The sequence below is a fragment of the Mus musculus genome, chromosome 4 (genome assembly GCF_000001635.26).
Source record: "Mus musculus strain C57BL/6J chromosome 4, GRCm38.p6 C57BL/6J".
Taxonomy (NCBI): domain Eukaryota; kingdom Metazoa; phylum Chordata; class Mammalia; order Rodentia; family Muridae; genus Mus; species Mus musculus.
In genome coordinates, this window is record NC_000070.6 from 24,951,764 (window position 1) to 24,979,109 (window position 27,346).

The window sequence follows — 27,346 nt, forward strand, 5'->3', positions numbered from 1 at the left end:
TAAGGTGTTATACACAACATTATTGAAAGAAAGAAACAAAGAAAAGGCTATGGATCTACAGGAAGCAAAACATCAAGTCTCATCCAGGTTTTTCCTGCCCCTGCCACACTCCGAAAACTCAGTCACACCAGCTTTTTGAGTGCTTTCTTTTGTTTCTTTTGATCTTTATTGAAAAATAAAATACTGATATACTTATTTCTTGATTTCTTTTTTTTCCATTTTTTATTAGGTATTTAGCTCATTTACATTTCCAATGCTATACCAAAAGTCCCCCATAGCCACCCACCCCCACTCCCCTACCCACCCACTCCCCTTTTTTGGCCCTGGCGTTCCCCTGTACTGGGGCATATAAAGTTTGCATGTCCAATGGGCCTCTCTTTCCAGTGATGGCCGCCTAGGCCATCTTTTGATACATATGCAGCTAGAGTCAAGAGCTCCGGGGTACTGGTTAGTTCATAATGTTGTTCCACCTATAGGGTTGCAGATCCCTTTAGCTTCTTGGGTACTTTCTCTAGCTCCTTCATTGGGGGCCATGTGATCCATCCAATAGCCGACTGTGAGCATCCACTTCTATGTTTGCTAGGCCCAGGCATACTCTGACAAGAGACAGCTATATCAGGGTCCTTTCAGCATAATCTTGCTAGTGTATGCAATGGTGTCAGCATTTGGAAGCTGATTATGGGATGGATCCCCGGATATGGCAGTCTCTACATGGTCCATCTTTTTATCTCAGCTCCAAACTTTGTCTCTGTACCTCCTTCCAAGGGTGTTTTGTTCCCACTTCTAAGGAGGGGCATAGTGTCCACACTTCAGTCTTCATTTTTCTTGAGTTTCATGTGTTTAGGAAATTGTATCTTATATCTTGGATATCCTAGGTTTTGGGCTAATATCCACTTATCAGTGAGTACATATTGTGTGAGTTCCTTTGTGAATGTGTTACCTCACTCAGGATGATGCCCTCCAGGTCCATCCATTTGGCTAGGAATTTCATAAATTCATTCTTTTTAATAGCTGAGTAGTACTCCATTGTGTAGATGTACCACATTTTCTGTATCCATTCCTCTGTTGAGGGGCATCTGGGTTCCTTCCAGCTTCTGGCTATTATAAATAAGGCTGCTATGAACATAGTGGAGCATGTGTCCTTCTTACCAGTTGGGGCATCTTAAATAAATAAATAAAATAAAATACTGATAAATAAAATAAAATACTGATATACTTATTTCTTGATTTCTTGATTTTACATCTTACTTATGTATAGGGGGTAATTCTGATGCTCAGGTCCTGTTCTCTAATTGGTTCTTGATCTGTCAGTAAAGAGAGCCATGGGCCAATTGCTGGGTGGAAGATTCAGGCAGGACTTCCAGGTCCCTAGAGGAAAAGGAAATGCAAGAGTTCACCATGCTTTGGAAAGAGGAGAACTGGGCAACCATGTGAGATCTCAAAATGTAGAGTGCCACATAGGCTGCTCATTAACACCTGAAGTTTAGGGCAGGTGAGAGAGACTTGAGATAAGAAACTGATAGGGACAGGCTTTTCCAGGTGAGAGATAGTAGTACCTACCCTGCAATTGTTCCAAGAAGGCAAGTAGAAGAGGAACAAACTATGTGTATGTACCTTTTGTATGAGAATTCAAGGGAAGCTGAGATGGGGTTGGTAGCACAGTCACCTCTTGAAGTAAAGGCAGGAAGAGCTTAAAACTATATGCTACACTTATAAACTTGATAGAGGATTTAGTTCATCTAATCACCAATACTCTCTTTTTAAAAAATTCTCTCAAAATTTATTATTATTTATTATCCCCATATTTTTTCCATTTCCATGAAGAACAATTAGGGCAATTAGGGCTGGCCAACCAGGGCTGAGAAATCAGCAGTGATTAAGAAGAGACCAGTATCAATGACTTGAATTCTTTCTGGAATATTTCCTTAGGGTCAGCACAGAGAAGCTATCTATGGTCGAGTGGATCAAAGGCACATCACATACAGGCAGCTGAACTTGGTAATGTGTAAGAGGCACCCAGGTGGAACTTGTTTTGAAGGCATAAAGGAATCAGAAGACTAGCTGAGGCTTGGTGCTATGTGGCAGGGATAGAGACCATAAAGAGGGCCCAGAAGAGACTGTTAGTGAAGGTGCACCCCAGTTGCTATGAAGATCTGGGCATTTTGTAGATGCTAGCACCATGAAATGACCACCAAGGAGAGAAGCAGCTGTAGAGTGGAGCTGGCCTGACTCTGTGAGATAAGCTGTGTGTATTTCAGATGGTAAAGCTCCACTTGGAGCTGTTCAAAGGCCCTGTGGCACCCAGAAGATGGTGAGTGAATCCCAAACATTTGATACTGAGTTATTTATAATGATGGAATTTGGTCTTGTTTGTTCAGATTGTGACTGTGTCCTAATTCTTCTTGCATTAAAAAAAAAACTAACTTTTTAAAAAATTTTACTAGAGTCCATAGTTGAGAGATTTTAGATGTATTAAAGAGAGTAAAATTTTAACTACTGGGGATTTTAAACTTTGGAATATGATTTATATTGTGATATTGATATGACAGTTTAAAGATAACAAGCAAGAAAAAGTTATGATCTAATAGTGATGTCTTTATGTGTCAAGAAGATAAAAGTTCAAATGTACTGGATAGTTTTATGTCAACTTGAAACAAGCTAACATCATTTCAGAAGAGGAAATTTCATCTGAGAGTATGCAGCCATCATCTTAGCCTGTGGGACATCTTATTGAATAATAATAGTTAACATCATTAATGTCTTCTTCTTTGTACTATGACTTACTAAATTTAACCAGGGCTATCTGTATGAACATGGGTTTGGAACATAGCTGAAAAAAAAAAATAAAAAACTCTGTCCCTACTGTAGTATAAGCCAGTAGCTAAGATGACCAGTCTTATGCAGGCCCATTGAAAGCTGAAGGCACTCAGCAGCTTTGAGATCATGAGTGCATTAGCTGGCTCATACTCAGAAAATGATCCTTCCCTGACCTTCATCCTATCGTCCAGTCCTTATATTCCTTTTGCTCCATATTTTACAATGTATTCTGAGCCTTAGAGGGGGTGGTACAAATGTCTCAGTTAGGGCTCAGTACTTTGAGAACCTTATACAGCCACGAGTCTATGCATTCACCATTGTTCAGTGAAAAGAAAGCTTCACTGATTAAAGTTGGGTGTAGCACTTGCCTACAAAGGAATTTTTGACATCATGCTAATTTATCTAAGCAACAGTATTCAGTTACTCTTTAGGGCCTATAATGTCTTTGGATGGAATTTTGATCAGGTTTACAGTAATAGACATAGATTTATGCCTGTGCAGAGAACCTTAACAGATAGTTATGGAAAACAAGATGTGTCCATGTAAGAGAATGAAACTAGATCCTATTTTCTTACCCTGAACAAAACATGGCTCAACTTACCCTGAAACACTGAAATGGCTGCAGTAGAGGAATTTTAATCCAGCAACATGGCTGTTCTGCAGGAATCTCATCCTAAGATTTGATCCAGCAAGAATGCAGACACATCTTGATCATTACAGAATGATCTGGCTGGAATGCAGGCATGCTCTTAGTACACAACTTTAATTCCTAACAATGAAGGTAAGGTTATAAGGAAGCAACCATGTTTCAAAGTGACATCTAAGTGAGGGGCAGTCAAAGTGGTGAATCAGAAAAATGATTTGACAGAATGAGTCTGAGATAGGATATGTCCAACTCTCATGAGAACAGACAGGAAAGAGAGGCAACTTAAGAGAACAATGCAGGGAGAGAGAATAAGCTAGACACAGATGGTGGTGGTGGTGGTGTGTGTCTTTTACCAAGACAGTTGTATAAATACAGGTTGCAGAGAGAATAAACTAGATACAGGTGAAGACAGAATGAGCCAGAGAATAAGAAGGAGCCAGAGGATTAGAATATATTGCTAAAGTTAGTATGATGCCAAACAGAGCAATGCAGACAGAGGTCAAAAGAAGCTAGATTGAATCAGTCAGTCAGCTTGGAAGATTAGATTGTATGGAGGCTAGAAGCTTCTTGGCCTAGGGATAGTTAGAACAGAGAAAGAAATAGTCTGGGTTCACCTGAAACCATGTAAAACACAGCTTGGGCACAACTCTCATCTCACCCCATAATGTAAGGAAATAAAAGCAACACTTCCAGGCTACAGGACAAAGACCGAGGATGTTCTTAGCCAATCCTGAACCACTAATCACAAATACTGATAATACAGCTTTGTCTTTAGATAATAATAGGCTTTGAATGTGCATATAAAAGACTTCTAAAACTTTGAGGTAATTTGAATAAAAATGGTCCTCATAGGCTCATATGTTTGAATGCTTAGTCATTAAGGAGTAGACCTATTTGAGGATTAGAATGGATTAGGAGGTGTGGCCTTGTTGAAAGAGGTTTTTCACTATTGGTGAGCTTTGAGGTTTCAAAAACCCAAGCTAGGCTCAGTCTCTTTATCTGTCTGTCTCTGTCTCTCTACTTGTCTGCCTGGAGATTAGGCTATAGCTCTCAGCTACTTCTCTAGCACCATGCCTGTTACTCATGCCAACCTGCTTCCAGCCATGATGATAATGGACTACCCCCTGAAACCATAAGCAAGTCCCCAGTTTAATGTGTCTTCTTATAAGAGTTGCCACGGTCATGTTGTCTCTTCACAATAATAGACACTGACAAAAATAGGAGTTGGTACCAGGAAGTAGGTTATTGCTATGATGGGTCTGACCATACTGCTTGTCAGAGGAATGTGGAAGATTCTGAGACTGCATTAGAAAAAAATGTTTGAACACTTTAGGCAGGCCTTCACAGACCATAGTAATAGGAGCATGGATAGCAGTGCAGAGGTCAATATGAGCTATGGGAGCCCAGCTCAAGAGGTCTGAGAGAAGAAGAACACAGCAGCTTGTCTAGAGACCAAATATCTTGTTACACTTTGGCAAAGAATGTGGCTGGCTTTTGGCCTTGGCTAAACTGAAGACTTTGGGGGATAATTTCTTTGGCAGAGGAAGTTTTAAGACAGCCTAATATTAACTCTGCAGTGAAGTTATTAATAATTAGTCCTATGCAGATCTACAATGAAAAGGAGTTAGCACACAAAAAGAAATACAAAAATGTACAGTTTAAGGAGAAAAGGATCACTAGGAAATGTAATATTTGAGCCAATTTTAGTGCTCCGGGAGATAAAAGGCTTAAAGAAAGCTAAACCTAAAGAGAAAAATGGAGTGGTACCTTCAAGGTAAAAATATACTCCCAACTTATGACAAGGAATTGAAGGCTCAAAGGAAACCATCAACAATAAAAAGCTCATGGAAACACAAATCAAATCAAGAAAGGGTCCAGGTTCCAGCCCCAGCAAACAGAAGAAAGTGGCAGCTTCAGTCACATGGTTTTGGCTTTACCATCAAGAAGGATACAGGAGAGGGGTTATGGAAACTTCCTCTGTGGTTGAAGAATGCCAGTGAAGCTAGGAGTATGACAGGGATGTCCCTGCATAAAAGCCCAGAGAGGTCATTGTGTGAAGTGGGGAAGAGGGAACCTGGTTTGCTTTGAAGACTCCAAGATGAAGGAGATACCAGAGCTGTGGGATACATGTTAAGGAGTCCTACTAACAGGGAGTGGAAACAGTCCAAAAGAGAGAGATGGGTTGCAGTCAACATATTTGAAAGGAATTGAAAATCTGAAGAGTGCTGTGACATCAGACACAGAGATACTGAATTTGGAATTTGCCTTGCTCAGTTTTGATCTTTTCATTGGTCAATACTTCCTCACTATATTTCTTTCCTCCCCTTTGAAATGGTAATATATATTCTGCACCATTGTATGTTAGAAGTGTATGATATGCTTTTGGATTTTTGATTTTACAGGGGATTATAGTTAAGAGATTGCCTTCAGTCTCAGAAAACTTTGGGCTTTTAAACAGTGTTATGACTGTGATAGACTATAGGGGCTTTTGTAGTTGGACTTAATGCTATAGTGAACAGGGAGTGGAATATGGTGGTTTGATTAGGCTCATATATTTGAATGCTTAGTCACCGTGGAATAGAATTTTTGATAGGATTAGAAAGGTTAGAATATATGCCACTGTGGGTAGAACTTGAGGTTTTAATAACTCTTTCAGGAGATCAAGTTTTGCTTTGCTTTCTTACCTGTGGATCAGGATATAGCTCTCAGCTCTTTTCTGAGACCATGCCTGCTTTGTGTGCTACCATGCTTCTAGCCATGATAATAATGACCTACTGTGGTGGTTTGATGGAAACGGCTCCTACAGACTGATGTATTTGAGTGCTTGGCTATAGGGAGTGGCATTATTAGGAGGTATGGCCTTGTTCGGTAGGCATGGCATTGTTGGAGGAAGTATATCATTGTGGAGACAAGCTTTGAGGTCATATATGCTCAAGATATACACAGTGTGGCACATAATCACCTTCCACTGCCTGAAGATCAAGATGTAGAACTCTCATCTCCTTCTCTAGCACCATGTCTGCCTGGGTGCTTCCATGCTTCCCACCATGATTATAATGGATGAAACCTCAAACTGTAAGCCAGCACCAATGAAATGTTTTTGTTTTTGTTTTGTTTTTTTTTAATAAGAGTTGTCTTGGTTATGGCATCTCTTCACAGTAATGAAATCCTAACTAAGGCAACTACCCTTTGTAACTGAAAGCAAGTCCCCAGTAAATACTTTTCTTTATAAGAGTTGCTGTGGTCTTAGTGTTTCTTCATAGCAATAGAAACCCTAAGACAGCCTCAAAATTTCTTATAAAGGTATTATACAACCAGTCTTAGCCTAATATGTGTTTATCACAGTCCTATTAACACATATAAAAAGTTTGACAAAAGGTTATGCCAACATGAAATAGATATTTAAAAAGTTATTTTATCATTTATTTATCTGCATATGTGTATCTGTGCATGTGTGTGAAAGTGCTTCACTTCAAGAGGCCAGAAGAGGGTGATAAACTCCCTTGAGATGGAGGCAAGGTGGTTATGAGCTACCCACTTTCTTCCTGTGGATATTACCTTTAACAAATAGTTCTGGAAAAACTGAATGCCTACCTGTGGGTGCTGAGATCCCAACGCTGGTTCTCTGCAGAAGCAAGTACTCTTATTACTGTACTACACAACTAACCCCTGAAATGGAGATTTTAAAAATAGTTGTGTTTAAGTTGTACAGAATGAGAGCCTTCCATTTATTTACCCCCCATGCATGCCAGCTTCAAAACTTAAAAATTATTTTCTCATCTATTTTCTTTCCACTATTTTTCAGAATTATAAATTCTCCAGTATGCTCTTATGATGACATTTTTGCTTAGGATATAACTGACATGAAATTATTATGTCAAACACAATAATCCACTTATCATATCTAATACATTGTCCATGGTCTAAGTTTTTTGATTGTTTCAAAGACTCCTTTCACAGGTGGTTTCTGTAAGTGAGGGCACAGTGAAACCACCAAACCAGACCATGCCGCGAGTAGAAAAGAAGGTTACTGAAGATCAAACTTTCAAACCTATATCTTTCCAGGAGACAGAGAGAAGGAAATTACAAAAAGTAAGTGAATCTCATATGACACTCAGCAGGGTGGGGGGTCTTTGAGATGGTACAGGCTGGTAAGATTTTCAGGGCACCAGATACCCTTGCCCAAGGCAGTTGACCTTTGGGTTAGATGAAGGGAGGTTACCGTTAAAAGAAAGGCTTTTGTTTTTCTTTTATTGGATATTTTCTTCATTTACATTTCAAATGCTATCCCTTTCCAGTTCTCCCCTCCAGGACCCCTATCCCATCCTCCCTCACCCTGCCTCTATGAGGGTGCTCCCTCCCCCACTCCCTTCTTCCCACCCTGGCATTCTTCTACACTGAGGCAATGGACCTCCTCAGGCACAAGGGCCTCTCCTCCCACATACTCGGCCCTGCCGGAGCCCTGGGTCCCTGCATGTGTACTCTTTGGTTGGTGGTCTGTCCCCGGAGCTCTGGGGGATCTGGTCAGTTGCTCCCCCCACAAGACTGCAAAGCCCCTCAGCTCCTCCAGTCCCATCTCCAACTCCTCCATGGGGTACCCCGTGCTCAATCCAGTGGTTGGCTTCGAGCATCCACCTCTGTATTTGTTAGGCTCTAACAGAGCCTCTCAGGAGACAGCAATATCAGGCTCCTGTCAGCAAGCACTTCCCAGCATCCACAATAGCATCCAGGTTTGGTGACTGAATGTGGGATGCAGTCTCTGAATGGCTTTTCCTTCAGTCTCTGCTCCACACTTTCTCTCCATACTTCCTCCTGTGAGAATTTAGTTTCCCCTGCTAAGAAGCGCTGAAGCATTGATTGAGGAAACCCAGGCATGCATGCTACGCACAGAGAAATAGACCCTGTGCTGAAACCGCATCTATCCAAGGCTGCTTTTGTTTACTTGTTTGGCTTTGTTTTGGGTTTTTCATTTGTTTTGCCTCAGAAGAGTCTTCTTCTTCTAATTTCTACACTTTGAAGAAAGATAGGATGGCTGATTGGCTCACACCTGCAAACACATCTAGACCTAGCCTCAGACTTGTTGAGTCACTTCATCACCATGGGGTCTACTGGAAGAAGAAACTACCCAAATTGTCCTCTTTTCCTGTCTGTCTGACTACCAGGGAATCTGTCTAACTCCCAATCCCTCCGGTTGCTCATAAGAGAACACTGAGTTTTAAATGTTGCATTTAATTATAACTCTTAAATGTCTTTTAATTCTTTTACAGTCTGATTTATTTTATTTATGTCATTGATTTGGTGGGAGAATAATTTTCTTCATTTCTTTCATTTCATCCTACACTTGACTTGTAGACGTTGTTTGAACTTGACCCTCCCCCCTTCTCTCCCTTATACTTCTTGATTAGATGCAGATTCAATTGGTAAGACCCCCCCCCCAACATGGACTTTTGATTTTGTCAGTTACAACATACATAAAACTTGTTATTGTATTAATTGCAAAGCTTTGAGGAGAAAGAACACTGACCCAAATCATCATAGCCAAATTAAAGAAAGCAATTAATTAAAGCAAGCTTTTTTATTTATTTACATGACCATCTCCCACTAAGGTGGGGTTCAAAAGGTCAGAATCAGGCATGGGGAAGATAAAGGCTTTTATAGCTCAGGGGTGGGGAGTTTCCAAATAGAGAATTTGGCACACAAATGGGTGGTGTTACAGAAACAGGACATAACAAGGTAGTCATTACAAGGTAGCCCTAATAACCCTTTGAAACAAAGGTAGGGTTGTAAGATGGTCATGGTTGCAAAATGGTCTAACAAGTTCCTGAAACAAGGACATTGTTGCTGTTTCCTGGAACAGGCAGTATGGAAACATTTGTAATTAAGGTTACAGATAGTAGCCCAATCCGAAAACCAGACATCTAATCATAAAGAGGAATGAATCTAGTTTGTCTTTTTGTAAAACGGTTTTCAAGCCTAAGATGGACACAGGCTGGTTCTGTAAAACTCTGGTGAGCCTTAGCTTACTGGGGACTCCCTGAGTGAATGATACAGAGCCGGGAATCAATGCAAAAAGCAAGAGGAATTTATTGTTCCAACATGTTGGGTTGCCCTGCACATGGAGAAAGAACAACCACTCATAGCCTGTCTGGTGAGCCTTTATACAGTTCTCAAAGCAGCAGCCATTAGGCACAATGTGATTGGCAGAACAGTGTGAACTTACTGTGAACCATGTATGGGCCAAGGGCAGGATGTTCTTCTCACACGGTGGCCTTTTAGAAAGAAATGCATAAACTATGATAAACAAGCTCACTTGAAAGCAAGGGCATAAAGGGAATTTCCTGGCACGTCCTCATCATCTCTGTGGGCAAGACTTCACAAGGCCGAGATGATAAGATGTAACACTAGGTGTATTGCAAACTATACTTGTAGTTGCTTACACTATGAGCATCACCTCATATTTTGCTTGCTGTAATAATGAAAGTAAGAAGTGGCTGCTTTGTGCTAGTCTTGAGCACAAAAATCTTGAGTCCTCTGGGTACCTCACTCAGATATTTGCCCTTCCCTTTGATCAGTGGAGACTGAGCCTAGCTGGCTGGGGCAAGTCCACAGTCCCTCATAGGCTCATATATTTGAATATGTGTCTCCAGTTAGTAGTACTGTTTGGGAGGGTTATAGGATTTTAGGAGGTGCAGCCTTCCTGGAGGAAGTTCATCACTAGGGGTGGAATTTGAGAGTTTACAGCGCTAGCCCACTTCCAGTTTGCCCTCTCTGCTCTTGTTCTGAAGTGGACTGTGGACTTTCAGCTTTCTGCTGCAACATGGACTCTCGCTCTGAAACCATAGCCCCCTCCTCACCACCAAAAATTGCTTAAGTTGTTTCTGGTTAAAGTGTTTTAGCACAGCAGCAGAAAAGTAACTAATACCGTTATGCACATTTAAGAGGAATTAATATTAATACAATTTCCAACAAGCACATCACTATTATATTTAGAAGGGGCAATATGAGTACACATACACACACACACACACACACACACACACACACCATGCTAATGTCAGAATCCAAATAGCTAAAATTTAATGAGTGATTTTTTTTTTTTAATTATCCAGGGATCCAAAACCACTTGCTTCTTGCTTCTAGACCTCTTCTTGAGGAACTCTTCGGTGGTGTTTTCTTCCCTTCTCACTTGTCCAGAGACTGCCGTGTGCTGATGACTGCCTATACATTGCGCGTGCAGAAAGGCACAGGAGAGAGTATGACTTAGGAATCAGGCTGTGCTGCCGACTGAGATAAACCACATGCAGTCTCCACCACAGTTGGGAATGTTTCAGGGGCAAGGCAGAGCAGAAAGCAGTTAGAAGTCTATCACCTGCCTGCCATGCTCTATAGCACCACTGCGAATCCAGAAAGATCAGTCAGGATCATTGTGCGTATGGAAGAAAGAGCACACATACCATCATGCTTCCCACCCAGGTCTACACGAACTCTGCTGTGTGGACATCCCGGGGCTCCCAGTCATGGCGATCAGAATCACCGAGGACCTTCCGTTTCATTTCTGTCTGGCTTCCCTGAGGGTGGGTCCCAGGTGCTACTTTTAGCAAGCTATATGGTGATTCTAATGTGTAGTCAGAGCTGAGAAATTTCAATTTATCTACAAATTTGAAGAACCATTTGTAGGCCTTACCATGTGTATCTCGCTATGCTGTAAACCTTGGGTACACGTAGAAACTGGTTTCTTTTCCTTCCTTTGAGACAGGGACTTGGCATGTTGCTCCAGCTGTCCTAGAACTCACGATCCTCCTCCATTAGCCCCCACACAAAAGCAATGTGCCGACTTACCTAGCGAGAAACTGATTTTTAGAAAGACACTATTTGCTTAATATCTTGCCAGAAAAGTAGTTTAGTATCTAGTCTATTTGGGTTCGGAAACAAGGCTTTTTGAACTTACTTTGAACATGACTGAAAGTAAGACAGCAATTACATCACTCCAAACATACATGATGGAAAGTACTGACAAGTGATATCTAAAAATGAATAAATGTTTTAAAGGAGTACACAGGTTTTTACTTTGTCTAATTAAAACAATAATGATAGAGTCTAGGCATTTAGCCGTGTGGTAGAGCACTTGCTTAGTGCATATAGGAGGTGAGACTCCTGATCTGTACTTTGCCTCTAACACAAACAGAGAAAATGATACAGATTTATATATAGCAAAATGATATTGGGGCTATTAGAGACTTTTTTCTAAGCCATGAAAATCCAGGGCTCTTTTCTATTCCAACAAAAGGCAATACCTTTTCCCCACCAAGGCTTTCCCATTTATGTATATACTTCAGTGTTTCTTGCCGTTGTATGTCTTTACTTTCTTTAAAAACAAACAAACACACAAGCAAAACAAACAAACAAACAAACAAACAAACAAACAACCCCAAACCAAAAGCACTTTCAAGATGACTCCCATCTCTAGCACTTACTTTGAGGCCTATTCTTATCATATGTGTGTGAACATGTCTGAGTGTGTGCACATGTGTGCATGAGGAGACCAGGTCACATCAGGACTCTTAATCATTCCCCACCATATTTTTTAGATAGGTTATCCTATGGAACCTGGAGCTCACCTATTCCTTTAGACTGTCTCACTGACAAGCTCCAGAGGTCCTCCTATTTCTGCTCTCCATTGCTGAGTTCTGGGTTGGTTCTGCCATGCCTGGCTAAGAATTGGAATTCATGTATGCATGGCAGGTGCTTTACTGATAGAGCCATCTCCCCTCATCATTTGTTTTTACACCAAATTATATGACACATGATGCTTTGTGATCCCCCCGCCCCCCCACTGGAGGGTCATCTCTCCGCAGCTCAATCTACTTTCATGGGGACTGTGGCCATATTCTCCATCACTGCTCCTGTACATTTAGAAGCAGGCACACAACTGAAGCTGAGAACAGCTGTGTGGCCCCAGCAAGTCAGATGTTGAAATTTCATTTCTTTATTCCTTAAATGAAAGGGAAGTTTTAGGTTGTTCTAAAGTCTCTTCTAGAGTTATAGATATGATATGTCAGGAATCCTATAACACTTACAAGTGAAAAGAAAAATATGAAATGGTTTAGATCTGTGACAATTAGAAAGTTTCCTATGTGGGAAGAAACAAGCGGAAGTTAACATATTTTAATTTTATTACATTCTCTGTGTGTGTGTATGTGTGTGTGTGGGGGGGTTCATTCATGTTGAGGCTGCTGTGTGGTGGTCAAAGAGCCATTTGGGGGAGTTAGTTTGTCCATCATCCTGGGGACTCAAACTCAGGTCATTGGACTTGGGTGGCAATCAGCTTTACCCACTGAGCTATCTTCCCAGTGGGAAAGCTGGTACTTTGGGTAGGAAACATCAACTTCTCCATTCTAGCTCTGAAAAGACAGAATAGTTATTAAGTTATAAAAAAGAAGTTAGGCCCTGTGTCCTTGGGACACTGAAATTGTGACTATTTGTGAACCCCATTTTCCCCAGTTAATGACTACGCACTTGGAAAGAATTCCTATAGACTGTTATGCAGGAGAATCGATGACCTAAAAATAGAAGGCCCAACAATGAGTACAGGTTGGTGTATTTGCTGGCAAAGGTGCCATAGGTTAAGGGGAAAGTTAAATAAAATGTCAAGCACAGGGTTCCATTGGTCCAATGCCCCTTGGCCTGCTCACTTGCTGAAGACATCACATGTTGAGGAGGATGGAAGTGCATTCGAAGTTACAGTTCTAGCTCCTGCTTAGAGAAAACAGAATCCGTACAAGGGAAACACAGGCAAATGTGGAGAGAAACTGAGTCTTTAAGTCCAGCAGAAAAAAATTTAAAAAGGAAATTTAAAGATTTTTTTTTTTTTTGGGGGTAGGGGGTGACTACGTCATTACTAGTCTTTATAAATAGGAGCCGATAAATTACACAGCCTTCACTACAGATTTTCTTAAGTCCCTTTGGATTAAGTCCTGGTTATTAGATCCAGCCATCCCAACTGCTTTATGATGGATTCTCTTCACTAGGACGGAGCCTTCCTTGTTTCTTTTCCTCCTCCCCTCTTCTCTCCTCCCTTCTCCTCCCCTTCCTTGCCCTCCCTCCCGCTTTCTTTTCTCCAAAGCCTGGAGCTTAGTTTCTCTCCATCTGGTAACACAAATTGCTTCTACCTCTTGCAAGCAGCCGTGTACTCCACAGTGGCCTAAGGGTAAGAACCAAGTTGGTTGAAGCCAGGGCTAAAAGGTGCAAGCTCCTTTGAATTAGAAAATGTCACTCATACCTTCAGAGTCCTTTGCTGGGACTGATGTTTGAAGCCCAGGCTGGATCATACCCCCTAATTGCCTAACATCTTCCTTTCCATTTCCGTTAGAGTGGTCCCACAGGACTGCGAAGCAAGGATTGAAACCAACAGATACAACAGCAGCTTTGGATGCTGGTCTGCTGTGGAGTCAGGAAAACTGCTAGTGCTCCGAGCCTCCTGGGCCCTCCACTCTGCCATAAATGTGGACGATGGTTAGGAAAACAGTAAGTGTCATTTATCACTTGGAAGCAACATTTCAAAAGCACCATAACTGAGATTTGATGGTGGTATCTTTCCTTCAGGTTCTTCCTGAGTCCAGTTTGGTGATCATGAATGCCAGTGGTTCTAGCAATCCAGGTGGAAGCCACCGGGCAGGTGAGCATGGGTCAAAGCAAGGCATGTCTGCCACTATAGTTCACGACTCCTTCAGCGGTCCAGGTAAGGGTCCAAGCTGGTCTTCAATGTGAAGTGCTCCAGATGAGCCCCTCCTCACAGTGTTGGAAATGAAGAAACACCCGGGAGGCTGCCCAATCAGCGGAGGGAAGCATGGTCCCATTGGGCGCCGATTTTAGCTCTATGGTAAGTGTGGCCCAGGCAGGGATGGGGGGTGTTAAGATAAAGATCTTAACAGAGGTGTGGGCAGTTCAAGCAAATGTGAGGTTTCCTGAGCTAGCCAGCAGTGGCTACACATCTTTGGTGTAGGGTCTGAGCACTTAACTCCCGTTTTAGGGGGTGGGGTGACCTGGGGACCTGGAGCGAGAGGAGTCTGAGTTTAGACTGCAGAAGACTCCCGGGAGCCTGTCTGAGCTGCCCCCTCCCCCTTTCCTTGCCTCCACCCCACTCCTCTCTTCCTTACCTCGCGGCCTAACCAGCAGCGGGCGCCTTTAAGAGCGAGCGCTGGTTAACCGGGGGCGGGAGCCGCCGGCAGCCGGCAAGGCGGAGGCACTGCCGGGCGATGCCCCGACTCTCCGCCGCCGCCTCGGCCTCCTCCTGCGCCGGGGGCTCGGAGCTGTGGAGCTGCGGTGCGATGTCCGCAAAGTTCCGGGAGGCAGCGGTCGCCTACTCCCCGCCGTCCCGCCGCGGCGCCTTTTGTGCGAGGTGTGAGCGCTTCCCTGGCAGGCGAGCGCATCCTGGGCGGGCGGGCGGGCGGGCGGTCGGTCGGACGGGCTGGCTGGTGGCGCGGAGCGCGGCTCTCTCCGGACCCCGCGGCAGGAAGCGGCTGACTCGGCAGCCGGCAACCCGGAGAGGCTCCCGGCGCGGCCGCGGCTTCCCGGGGCCACGCGATGTCCTGCGCTGCTTCGGGCCTCCTTGATCCCCGGTGCTCCAGCCGGGGCTCCGCCGAGCAGACCTCGCGGAGGGCTGTGACCCTCGGGAACTTTCCCGCCCTGGGCTCTCCACTCTAGGCTGAGACTCAGCATGTTCGCCTGGGTATTTAAAAAAAAACTTAGCAACGTAGCTTTATGAGAAATTAACCCCCAGGGCTGATCCAGTTTTCAGAAGTGATCTTTGATGAAATATTTGGATTGTCTGAAATACTTAGGAAATACAGGCTTTTGCGTTAGAATGCACCCCCACCCCCGCCTTCGCCACCCCAGTGAGGCAGGGTGAGGTTTAGTGGCATCCTTTTAAAAAAGGATTTTCTTTGTTTATCGACAAGTTTGCTTTTCATCATGTCTTAGATTAAGAATGCTCTAACTTCTTAAGGATTTTATAAGTAATATTTCTAGAAATGGTAAACAATACTTGGTTTATTGTATAATATGACTTTACTTCAGACACTTTTACCCAGGAAGGAGGTAAGCAATCATTTATTTGATAAAGGCTAATAGAAAGTTCATCTCCTGCGGACGGTCTTTCTCCACGGGTCCCACATGGGAAGGAAGCCCCACATGCTTACCTTTCGGGCTTCAGTTCCTGCATTCTGCGTTCTCCTGTTAGTGTGGTCATCTGATGTCAGCTGGAAGTCAAAAGTGCTGATAAAGAGTTCTGTGCGGTATTACACAGTATCACATAGCCCACATTTTAGTGACACAATTGATTGTATCATCTAGTTCACTTGGAACAATTATAATCAAACTCTCGCCCTTAAATCCTGAACTTTTCAGAGTAAGTTATGCATATGTTTCATATATGTGGAAGAAAGATACTTGCTACTAAAATAGTAAGGATAGCTAAGGAAATGCCTTATCTGTACCATGGAAGTTTTGCAATAACAGAAATAGCCACGAATACTGTAAAAAAAAATGGGACATTGATTTTTGTCTTGGAATATAATTTTGTCACTTTGTTACATATATGTATGTATATATACACATATATGTATATATGTGTACATGCACATTTATATGTGTGTGTGTCTGTGTATGTGTGTATGTACTACCAGAAAATGCTTACAGAGTTGTTTTAATCATCAGTTCTGATGTGTGTGTGTGTGTGTGTGTAATTTTTTGTCAACATTCTTGGAGAAGTATTTGCTCAGAAGTCTCATACTTAAACCCCTAACTCTGGGTGCAGTTGTCCCTTATGTTGGTTGTACTTTGGGCAGGTTGGTAAGGGTTTGATGCTCTAAAGGTGGCTGTGACTGAGTCCTGGGCAGTGTGACTTCTTTGAGATTATATCGCTATACTTGACTTGGGACGTATATTGTATGAGGATTCTTTTTGAGACCTTTTCTCTGTACTCACGTGCATGGATATGGATTTATGTAGATATAATGATGTCATACAAGCCCTGTGTCTGTCATGTATCTCTGTCACCTGTCACAGGGAAATCATTCAGGGACACAATGGCGCATGCTCACTAAGAACAGCAGATCTATATGGTTAGAAGCTAAAAACTGTTCTTGCTAGGGTTGGTTATCTTTGAACATTTTAGTTAAAGAATACTGCTTCCTGACAAACACTTCAACTCTTATAAAGCTTGGACTAGCATGCCATTACCAAAGATCTTAAACACACATATATCTATCAAAGCAACCCCACCACTGGGGTTGATTGAATCAGGCATTTTTCTCAGGATCAAAACAATTTCACCATTAGAAGGTGATTCTCTAGGTAAAACTTAGATTTTTCAGCACATCAAAAATGGCCTCGGGTGATTCTCCAGTTTACAACTTAGAAAGTTGACCTCAGTAGCAAACCTAGAGGAAGTTCTATGTTCCCCTCTGTGAAAACTCTTTTGCTGTCTGATTTGAGAGTGGCCCACTGATGGTTCAGTAAACAGTACTCAGAATACAGTGCTGCCAGGGCTATTAAGGGTACCATGCTCTTCCTTTGGAGCAGTCGCTTTCCACAGCTGATGCTGAGGGATTTCAGTGTCTACATGAACATTACAGATGGAATTAGCAACTCTTAGAGTGGTTTTTTATTTTTGCTTTAATTTGCTAGCTATTGGGGAAATGCGTTCGCAATTTGCTTTTGCTATAAATGCTCTTTACATTGTTGCAAGTGGTCTTCCTCATAACATCCCGCCCTCTGCTTTTGATAGCCAGGGTTAGGGTGAGTTCTTACTGTTCTCTTGAAATACATTAGGGAGTTTCTTCAAATTTACATTATGTCTCTTAACTTAAAAAGAAAAATCACGTTGGAAATGTTGAACTAGGCAATAGTCTTTTTTTCTTTTTGAAGCTGATGGGATTTTTGTCAGTCAGTTTGAATTACTTGGGAAGTTTCTGTAAGGTCAGACATGGTCTTTTAGTTTGAACTGGATGATGAACAAAATCAGTACTCTCGCAACCACAAAACACGGAGAACATTCCACATAATTTGCAGTGTGGGCAGCCCAGCATGCTTTGGTGTTTAGCTGGCTTGAGGCAGCAGGCCCTGCTTGTTAAAAATGGATTCTCAAGTTGACGACAAGCTGTTTCTGTCTTTGAGCTTGGCACATAGGATACAATGCCTTTTGCCCCTACACCAGTAGATATGGACAAAACTGGCAAGTATAATTTGTGTGCATTTCTGTTTGTATGACAGAAGGTTTTGTTACTTAATGCACGAAATTCTAGTGTCCTGCAAAGTTCATTCCTGATCGCTGTAAGTGGAAGGAGCATCTAGGTGGGAGTTTAACTCAGCTCAAAGGTTTTGGAGAAAAATGTGTGTATTTGCAGTTAAGAGGGTCCACTATTGATCACATATTGAAATTAATAGTGACATTATTGTTTTCAGCATTCATTTCATAAATAATGCAAAAGAAATTATGCCCGTCTAGGCCCAGCTAAGATTAAGAAATTACCCAGTCGGATCCTGACCTACATGCTGACTGATTCTTAGGTAATTTCTAGGTGGAACCCTCATAATTTACTCATGTATTTTACATACCTTTTGCAAAGTTTTGGCCAAAGCTTCTTGGTTAACTTTCTTCATTTGACCAGATGAGCTCAGTCTGTAGGAAGAACTGGGAGGAATCCTTGAGGAGGTTGGTGCAGAAAAGACGGACATCATTCTGCATTGTAGTGCTTACCTACCAAAGGGAGACACCTTGTCTTGTCCTACTTTCTTAAAGAAAAAAAAAAAAGCCTAGAAGACTTTTTTAGAGAAAGAACGATAGTAGGGATTTTAAAAGGCCCAAGTTTGGATGAGAATTAGCGTTTTGACTGGAAATTACCTAAGAATCAAATAACTTGTTTGCTGGATTTTTGGTTCTAGGCTGAAGGTGTCTGCTGCAAGTTCATTGTTCTCTGCTGGTCTACGAAGGAGAAGGATACTGGGTACAAAGGGGAATGAGACAGGAAAGGACATGTGATCGATCCCCTGCCTTCCAGAGGGAAGTGTTTCAGTCCATTTCCTATTCAGTACTATCTTAACACTGTTGCTACTCGCTGGCTTTTCATCCAGGTGGCAAGGGGTGGGTCCTAGTTGCTCCATTTTGGTTAAACCCACACAAACCCAGACCATCTGAAGTTTCAGTGTCAAACACTAGCAAGAGTCCATTCCCAGTTTTTCTCAGTTCATTGTCTCTCAGTACTTGCTTATTTTCTTTGCATTGTCTACTTCTTCCATGGTATATTTATTACCAATTTTCAATTCAAGGATTGCCCATTTTCTATGAGTTGGGTAACTTTGCCCCCACTTAAAGCTGAAATGCCGTTGATGATGTCTTCCCTCTGTTTCTTTATTTCATATTTATTTGCGTTTAAGGCTTTGGTTCCCTAGTCTTCATTCTCATATGGCAATAGTTTTTCTCATCATAGAAATGACATGTGTTTAGTATAGGAAATCTATCCAGATAAGCAGAAAGAAAGGAGGTGATTACTGTTAGCATTTTATTGTATATTTCATATGTATGTAGACTGCTCTGTGGCCACTTTCCAGGTCATTAAATGACATGCAACATTGATGTGTTGAATACTGTTTTCTATACTATGATTTAGTGCATGTATGTGATAATAAAGGGCAGGGTGCTGTCACTGTTGCTGCTGCTCCAGCTTCTACCTCCTCCTTTTCCTTATTCTTCCTCCTCCTGCTTTCCGTCCTCCTCTTCCTCCTCTCTTTCCTCTTCCTCTGCTACTGTAGGTCAGGGAGAATCTTTTTATAACCCAATTTTTATACTCATCTGAGGCTGTTTACACTGAGTAACATCACAACTGCAGAGTTTTGTGAGAGAAATAAGGGCATTGACCTGAAGGTCCTTTACTGTTCCTAATGGAAAAGTCTAGTCACCCATTAGCATCTCCTTCTTTTTCCTCTATAGGTCCTGCTTTTCTTCATAGAGAAGCCCCAAGTCAGAATTTCAAGACTGTTCTCATTTTCTCTAAATGAAACAATCCCAGATGTTCACAAAGATTTAGCCTTAATCCCAGGCTGTCCATTAGTGTTCAGTCACAGCTGTAAATGCTATTTGCATTTAAGGAAATACAGCAGATGACAGGGTGTGGGGAGAGTATTATTCTCTCTGCAATTTCAGTCTCCTTTATTCATGCTTGTCCTCTGGCCCACACACTTTGAGGCATACATAAATGCTCTGGTATTTAATGCATATTGCTTATTATGTAGTCATGTTTAAAACTTAAAGATGTTTTTCTTACCTGTGATACCAGCTCTCATACCCTTAACCTTGATAATAAATTTGTAAGGTTTAAATGCACAGAACTTCACTTTGAGTTCCATCTGCACATGTGGGTCCATATTTTATCCATATACGTGTATTGGTCTTTTTTTCCTCTGCCCATAGTATAAAATGATTTATTAGCCAGACATTATCTTTGAAACCAGATATGTGTCATGCCGAGTATCTTTAAAATGTGGTTATTTCAGTAACAGAACAAGAGATGCAGAATGGGCATCGACAGGAAAAGAACATGTGTGTGAGGCTCCTCGTGCTCAGAACTGAAGTTATCTTTAACCATCGAACATGACTCTCAAGTGCATCATGGCTGCGGTTTCCATGCCCATTCTTTATTTGTAGAATTTAGCCTCAGCCGTGCAGAGCACTGCCTCTGTCTGTCTGTCTGTCTGTCTGTCTGTCTGTCTCTGTCTGTCTCTGTCTCTCTCATTTTTGGGACCAGCCCCCCCCCCCCCCCCCAGAATGGAAGCTTATTTTTTTGTCTAGATTAAGCTTAGTTCACTGTTTTCTTCCAAACTGGTGTCTTACTCTGACTTTATACTTGGAATCAAGTGTTTTGCTTAGCTGAATATCATTTCTCTCTTTCTTAAATATTGCAAAAACCCCCATATTGTATTAGTCTGTATTTTGTTGCTGGGACAAAGGCCTCCTAAAAATGGCCTCATGCTAGAAAGCTTTCTTTTGCTCATCGTCTCAGGAGTTGTAGTCTAAGGTCAGCTGCCTCTATGTCTCTGGGACTAAAGTGAAGGTTCTCATGGTGTAATGAGCCTATGGAGGAAGAGGTGCAATTCACCTTGTGAAAGTCAGAAAGCTATAGTCTCCAAGGACAGTGTCCCAGCGCCCTACTTCTCCCAACTAGGTCTCATCCACAGAGTTTTCAGTACCCCCAGTAAAGTCATAAAGGTATGACTGCATCAGTGGCCTTTCCCACTGATTCCATGCTAGCTCTTGAGATCACTAAGATCCACTGGTCTCTGAGTGACCCACTCGCTGGTGACAAACCTGCAATGAATGGATGTTGGGAACGATGTCTCTGTATGTTGGCATGGATGGAGTAGACACGCACCTGATGAACAGGTAGATTTCTTTTCATGAGGAGGCTGAGCCCTTATGGGAAAGTGCTCCTGCCTTGTCCTAAAATAGCTGATTTCTTATTTTTGTCTACTTAGGGACTTTCTGCCAATTTAACTACATATTAGGTCTCACTTTTAAGATTTTGGAATTTATCAGAGTCATTTGGGCTAAAGTTTATTTGTGTGTGTGTTTTCTATGAATTTCACAATTTAATTATACTTTTATGAAGAGACTTTTGTCACTATTGCTGTGTTTTAAAAGTGTTCCATCATATCATAAAATGACTTTCTGGCTGCTGTAGTACGTCTGGTCATTTCCCTCTCATTGTGGCTACTCTGTCCTTCTCCTTCACCCCTTTCCCTTTTAAATATTGTAGTATATACTTTCTCTGTACTTTCTGTTTTCCATTTCTTTTATGTGCGTATTTCTAACTTATGTGTATATTCTCTTTGATGGGTTTCAGGTTTCTTTCACCCTATTCTGATCATTTAGCTTGCATGCCTCACTCTTGCTTATTCGAGGACTATATAGAGATTCCCCTCATTTCACCATTTTAGCTCTTTGTCAGAATAATTTTTAAAAATTGTTCATCTCTAAGTATTTTCTCTGATTTCTTTTTATTTTCTTAACCAGTTAGTCATGTGTGTGGGTGTTTTGCTTGCATGTGTCTGTGTACCACGTGTGTGCAGTGCCTGTGGAAGCCAGAAGAGGCCATCAGCTCTTTTGGACTAGAGTTACAGATGGTTGTGAGCTGCCATGTGGGTACGGGGAATCGAACCTGGGTCCTCTGGGTGATCAACCAGTGCTCTTAACTGTTGAGCCATCTTCTCAGCCTATGTATTATATTTTGATTCTAGTTCTTAAGACGGGAGGTTCTGGTTATGTATTGCTATTTTCCTTGAATTCTGTTTGATATGCTGAGACAAATTGTTCTGTATCATACCCGGTCTTTGATGCTTGTTAGTGTTGTGGGCTATAGCAGGAATTCTGTTTTAATAAAGGTTTCACGTGTCAGTTGGAAACAGTATGTATTCCATGGTTCCCAATCACATTGTTTAACTCTTTAGTAATGTTTTTGTCTGCTTAAAAATTCAACAGCTGAGATTTTAATTATGGATTTATAATTTTCATGTGGATAATTATTGTTTTGCTTTTTGAAGACTATTACTAGATGTAAGTTTAAATTTTAAAAATTTATTTGTGGTAAGTTAAACCATTTGGCATATATGATGACTTTATCTCTGATACTGTTATTTAACTTAAAAATCTTTTCCTTTGATAGTAATGAAACTACATTGTTCCATATAGATCATGTTTGCTTTTATGCACTATTCTTCTTTCTGCAGTTGAAACTTGATGTGTGCCATTATAGTTTTGGATGTGTCTCTAGTTAATATGGTATAGCCAAATCTGCTTTTCACTGGAGAATTTAGTCCTTTGTATTTGGAGTGAAGATTGTTAAATTCAGATTTAATTATGATCTATAGTCATGTATTTTTTTCCTCTGCTTTTTCTGCATCTTCTTTCCTGTCTTAACCTGCTTTTGGATAGATTGATTCTCCCTTTTATTTGTAGTATTCTGTTTACTAAATGAGCTTAAGGCTGGATGCTTTGTATCCTTTTAGTGATGACCCAGATAATTTTATTATAAATATTTTTATTTAAATAATTTTATTATAAATATTATGCATCTGTGGTTATTAGTATCTTTGCCCTCTATTGTAGAATTGAATTGTATCCTTCCAAGTGTATATATGGAATATATATATATATATATATATATATATATATATATATATATATATACATATACATACATACACACACACACACACACACACACATATATATATATGGAAGGCCTAAGTCCCAGTATCTGGAGATTGTGTCTATAATGGGTTAATTCAGGCTAAATGAACTGTATTGGTAGCCCTGACCTGGTAACAGCAGACACAGAGATTTCCCTTCCTCTCTGCATGCTGAGAGGAAAGGCCACATGGAAGTTGAACAAGTTAGGAAGGAAATGATCCTGATGTTACTTTCACCTTGGACTTGAGCTTCCAGAGTGAAGACATGTGAGAACATTTCCTATTGTTTTAATGCACTGATGCTGTATTTTTAATGAGGCCTAACATTCCTTATTAAAATGATTAATACTTAAGAGCAAGGCATATAACCCTACCTCCAGTTTATTTCTTGCTAATGCCTTTTAGTAAGTTTTTTTTTTTTCTTCTAAAATGATCTTTGGGGTGTTTTATTCAGCACGCATATGTAATTGTGTATGATGACTGTACTTTCTCACCTGCCTTGTGTAGCAGGTCTTCCGTCTGGGGAATTTTCTTTGTCTGACAAATATCCTTACTTGTCCTTTGCTGAGCAAGTGTGTGGGGAGAGTTTGTTTATAATCATGATTTTAATTACCTTCCTTCTTGAAGAGAGATCCTCTGGGTATCGAATTACTTTTTGATAGATAATTACTTATAGCATATCACAAAATATGATTCCGTTATCCTCTACATTTTACTATTGCCGTGGAGAATTGAGCACTCAAGTTTGTTTGCCCCCTTCGTCAGGGAAATAGTTCTTCTAAGATCTTTTAAAGATAGTCTCTCCACAAAGATAGTTCCTTGTGTGGATACTTGTGTGTCTGTGTGTGTGCACATGTCTGTTACATATTTCAGCCTGTTGTTTCTGCGTGGGAATTAAACACTCATCCTGTTAGGCATCAGATTGACTCTATCTGAACACTAGCATTTTTGGTATTTCTGAAACCTTCCATTGATTATCCTGTAAACATTATTTTATGATCATCTTACCCTCTGGTTGCAAGTTTATTAGTCCTTTTATATATTTCATTGTCTCATCTCTTGTACCATTTCTCATTCACTTCTCACTCCTATACAGCTTTTCATGACATTCAGGGAACTGTCCATTCCCAGGTAGAGTTTATTTTAATTCACTTCAGTAACAAGCCATTTTGTTAACTTAGCGTTAATATCAGGCATATTTCATTTCTACATGAGTGTTTGGTACTTTCCCAAAGTTGCTTAATACAATCCCTTAGTGTTTAATGTATTCCTTGTCGAATAGCTTCTGCTCCTGAGGTCTTCATGGTTTGTGTTTTAGCTTCCTTTCTGTTTCTGTGATAGAGCACTTGTTCCAACAGCAGTCAATGGCAGGCAGGCAGGAAGGAATTCATTTGCTTAGCTTCCCGGTCACAGCCCATCTCTGAAGGAGTCAGGGAAGGGGCTCAAGCTGGGATTGAACAGCACTCAGGTGGAGCCATGCTTGTGTGTGTTTTATGTCCATGCTCAGCTGGCTTTTATGTAGTCCAGCACCACCTGTCAAGGGAAGGAGATGCCCACCATAGGCTATGACATCCCACATCAATTAGTAATCAAGACCACCATCTCCTGCAGATAGTTCCATAAGACAATATGATACAACTTCCTCTCAGATGACTCTAGGCTCTGTCAAGTTGACAGATAAAGTTAATCAGGACGACATGTCCCTTCTTTGCGCTTGCTCTTAACTGAGCTCATTGCTTTGGTTGATGATGACATCTGAGGTCAGCTTGGGTCTCCATGTGAACACACACACATACATGTGCTCCTGCACACATGTGCACCTAACCCATGAGCATACCCACATATAAAGATGCACATATAAATGCAAAATAAATGAAATATCTGTGTTTTCATAAGTGTGGGTTGGGCTCTCTCAGAGTTGCTGTTTTTAAAATTGTTGTATTTTACATGTAAAGGTGTTTTACCTGAACCTGTGTACCATGTGTGTCCTGTGCCTTTGGAGGTCAGAAGAGGGCATTGAATCCTGTAGGACTGGGGTTATAGACAATTGTAAGGCATTGTGTGTTAGGAGTCCTTGGGAAGAACAGCCAGTGCTCCTCAGTGCTGGGTCATCGCGCTGGTTTCTTTGGCCTTCTGGAGCTGGTTTATATGTCCCTGCTCTCTCTGCCTCTCAGGCATAACTATCATGCTTTTCTTTCCTGTACCAAGTGGTGCTGCACACGGGGGTCATTTGACATGCCAGAGTCTTTTAATCACTTCCAGAACTGTGACCCAAGTAAATTCTCTTCATAAATTATTAATCTCAGGTATTCTATCCGATCCTATCAAACCAAAATGGGCTAAGGCAAACATATTTACTTTTTCCTTTTCCAATACAGCAACGTGGGTACCACTTTTATTATGAAGAGACAAACAGAAAGAGGCTGAAGACCTCAGCCTTTGTGTCACCCAATACACATTTACTATAAAATAGCAAAAAAAAAAAAAAAAAACAAGCACGGTGGTGAGAGAGAGATGGTTCATTAGAGCTGGAGAGATGGCTCAGCAGCTAAGACCATGTACTGCTTTTTGTAGAGGACCCGGCTTTCAGCACACATGTCAGGAGGCTCACATCCACCTATTATTCTGACTCTGGGGTGTCCAACGCCTCTGGTAGCCGCATCAGTGTGAACTTATCCCTCTACAAGGATACATAACTTGAAAATAATGTCAGTGACTCGTTTAAGGTAATACGAAGTGGGCTATTGGCTTGGCTCCCTTTCGGTCCCTGTTCCATTCATCAGTGATTAGACTGGCTGCCCACCACTGGGTAAGGAGAGTTGAACTTTTCCTTTGCTGTGCTCTATTTTTTTCCTTTTCCTTTTTATGATTTTTATTCTCTCATTTAGTACATCCCAACCACAGTTTCTCCTTCCTCCCCTCTCCTCAGTCTCTCCCCACAAACTCCCCTCTCTCCCACATCCACACCCCTTCCAGCTCCCCTCAGAAAAGAGCAGGCCTCCCAGGGACATCAACCAAGCAAGCCCTAACAAGCTTCAGTAAGACCAGGCACTACCCTCAAGTCATGGACAAGGCAACCCAGTAGCAGGAACAGGGTCCCACAAGTAGGCAAAAGAGTCAGAGAGGGCACCTGCTCCCACTGTTAGGATTTCCACAAGAACACGGAGCTACTCAGCTATAACATCTGTCCAGGCTCCTACAGACTCCCTGGTTTATGCAAGCTTGCATTAGTCCCAGCCAGTTGACTCTGGACCGTGTCCTCTTGGTTTGTCTCCGATTTCCTGGCTTCTGATCCTTCCTCCCTCTCCTCCCAAGGACTCCCCTAGGTCCCCCCTTGTGCTTGACTGTGGCACTCAGCATCTGCTCCTATCAGCTCCTGGATGAAGTCTCTCTGGTGTCCTTGATGGTTTTGCAGGCAGAATAAACTATAGGTCGGTCGAAGGTTTTATGGCTGGGTTGGTGTCCCAATTCCTCCACTTGAGGCCTTGCAAGGACACAAAAGATGGGAGATTCAGGCAATGTGTTCTCTGTTACTAGGAGTCTTTGCTAGGGTTACTCTCATAGATTCTGCTGTGCTCTTTGAGGGAATAATTTGTTCCTGCATTCTTAGCGTTAAAATATTTTTCTTATCTTAATTCTCTTTACATTACACACAAAAAATTCTTCTCTAATCTCAAACTAGTTTAGTTAAACTGGATTCTAGTTTAAGATTTAATCTTAAATTATAATTTCACTCGGCTTATACTGGGGTTCCAGGAAAATGGGTCTCTCTGGCAGGTAATGGAATGTGCTTGTCTCCAGAGCTGCACTCTATATCAGTTTAGCTCAAAGGAAGGGTCAGTCTCCTTTGTATCTAATTTAAATGGAGATGTGGTCATTCAGTAAATGATATCTTTTTCTAAAACTCCATTCAATTTCTTTTTTCTTTTTTCTATCCAATTTCCTGCACAATAGAAACTATGAATGTAGTTTTCAGGCTTATTTTATTAGCTGTTAGGTAAATTCTAACATTTGGGCCACGCTGCTGCAAAGGATTTTGCCAGTATTGAATATAACCTGGGGGCATGAACCCATATACAGCACTTCTTAGCATCAATTCCTCTTATAGGCTGTTCTGCTGGAAGAATCATTTGAAAAGGGGCATGAGTAAGATATAATAAAGCCGCACAAACTGCACACAAGCAGAGTGGAGTTTATAGTGCTATTTTGTGCCCTTTCCTTCTTCTTTAGTTAAGAAGACATCACAGTTCTGGCCATTTGTGTGCACTTGACACAGGGCCAGTGGATTCCCTCTGGGCACTGGGTCTTCAGTCTCTCCAGTTGCATCAGCACTCTGTGAACGTGCCCAGCCTCTGCTGGTTCTTTTGTCTGAGAGCAGCAGGGGCCTTACCGAATGACAACATCCCTGATGCCCATTCCTGGTGGAGACCTCAGTGACAGGCAAGTACTGGGCCCCCTTAAACTTTATTCTCTTGAGAGTTTTGTGACTCTTGAGATATATTTCCTCGGTGTTTAGAATTTAGCTTCTAAGTGTTTTATATTTTAAAATAGATTTGAAATGTCTTTAATGTTTTAAAATTATTTTGTCCTGCTGCACGTGTGGAGGTGAGACGACAGCCCTAGGTGTTTAGTGTCCCCTGC

At 41.6% G+C, this 27,346-nt stretch overlaps 1 protein-coding gene and 1 long non-coding RNA gene across 8 annotated transcripts in view; one reads left to right on the top strand and one right to left on the bottom strand.

Annotated features, from left to right (window-relative positions):
• Positions 1 to 9,523: 9,523 nt before the first annotated feature.
• Positions 9,524 to 15,712, bottom strand: C230012O17Rik. Of its 4 annotated transcripts, none has more exons than XR_390448.3 (3): positions 15,661 to 15,712; positions 12,980 to 15,187; positions 9,524 to 12,864 (listed from the first exon to the last, which is right to left on the bottom strand). It is a non-coding gene; the product is annotated as an RIKEN cDNA C230012O17 gene (long non-coding RNA). The 4 variants fall into 4 exon arrangements; XR_881168.2 differs by having other exon boundaries at positions 9,524 to 10,681; positions 11,148 to 15,187; XR_881167.2 differs by having other exon boundaries at positions 9,524 to 10,857; positions 11,148 to 15,187.
• Gpr63 (G protein-coupled receptor 63) overlaps positions 14,291 to 27,346 on the top strand; it is a 43,185-nt gene continuing 30,129 nt past the window's right edge. The window contains exon 1 of one of the 4 annotated variants that reach the window (NM_001379627.1): positions 14,291 to 14,342. The gene's annotated coding sequence lies outside the window, so the exon portion shown is untranslated. Of the gene's footprint in view, positions 14,343 to 14,676; positions 14,862 to 15,229; positions 20,901 to 21,655; positions 21,922 to 27,346 lie in introns of those variants that run through there. The other 3 variants (NM_001379626.1, XM_006538383.4, NM_030733.4) reach the window with 3 other exon arrangements.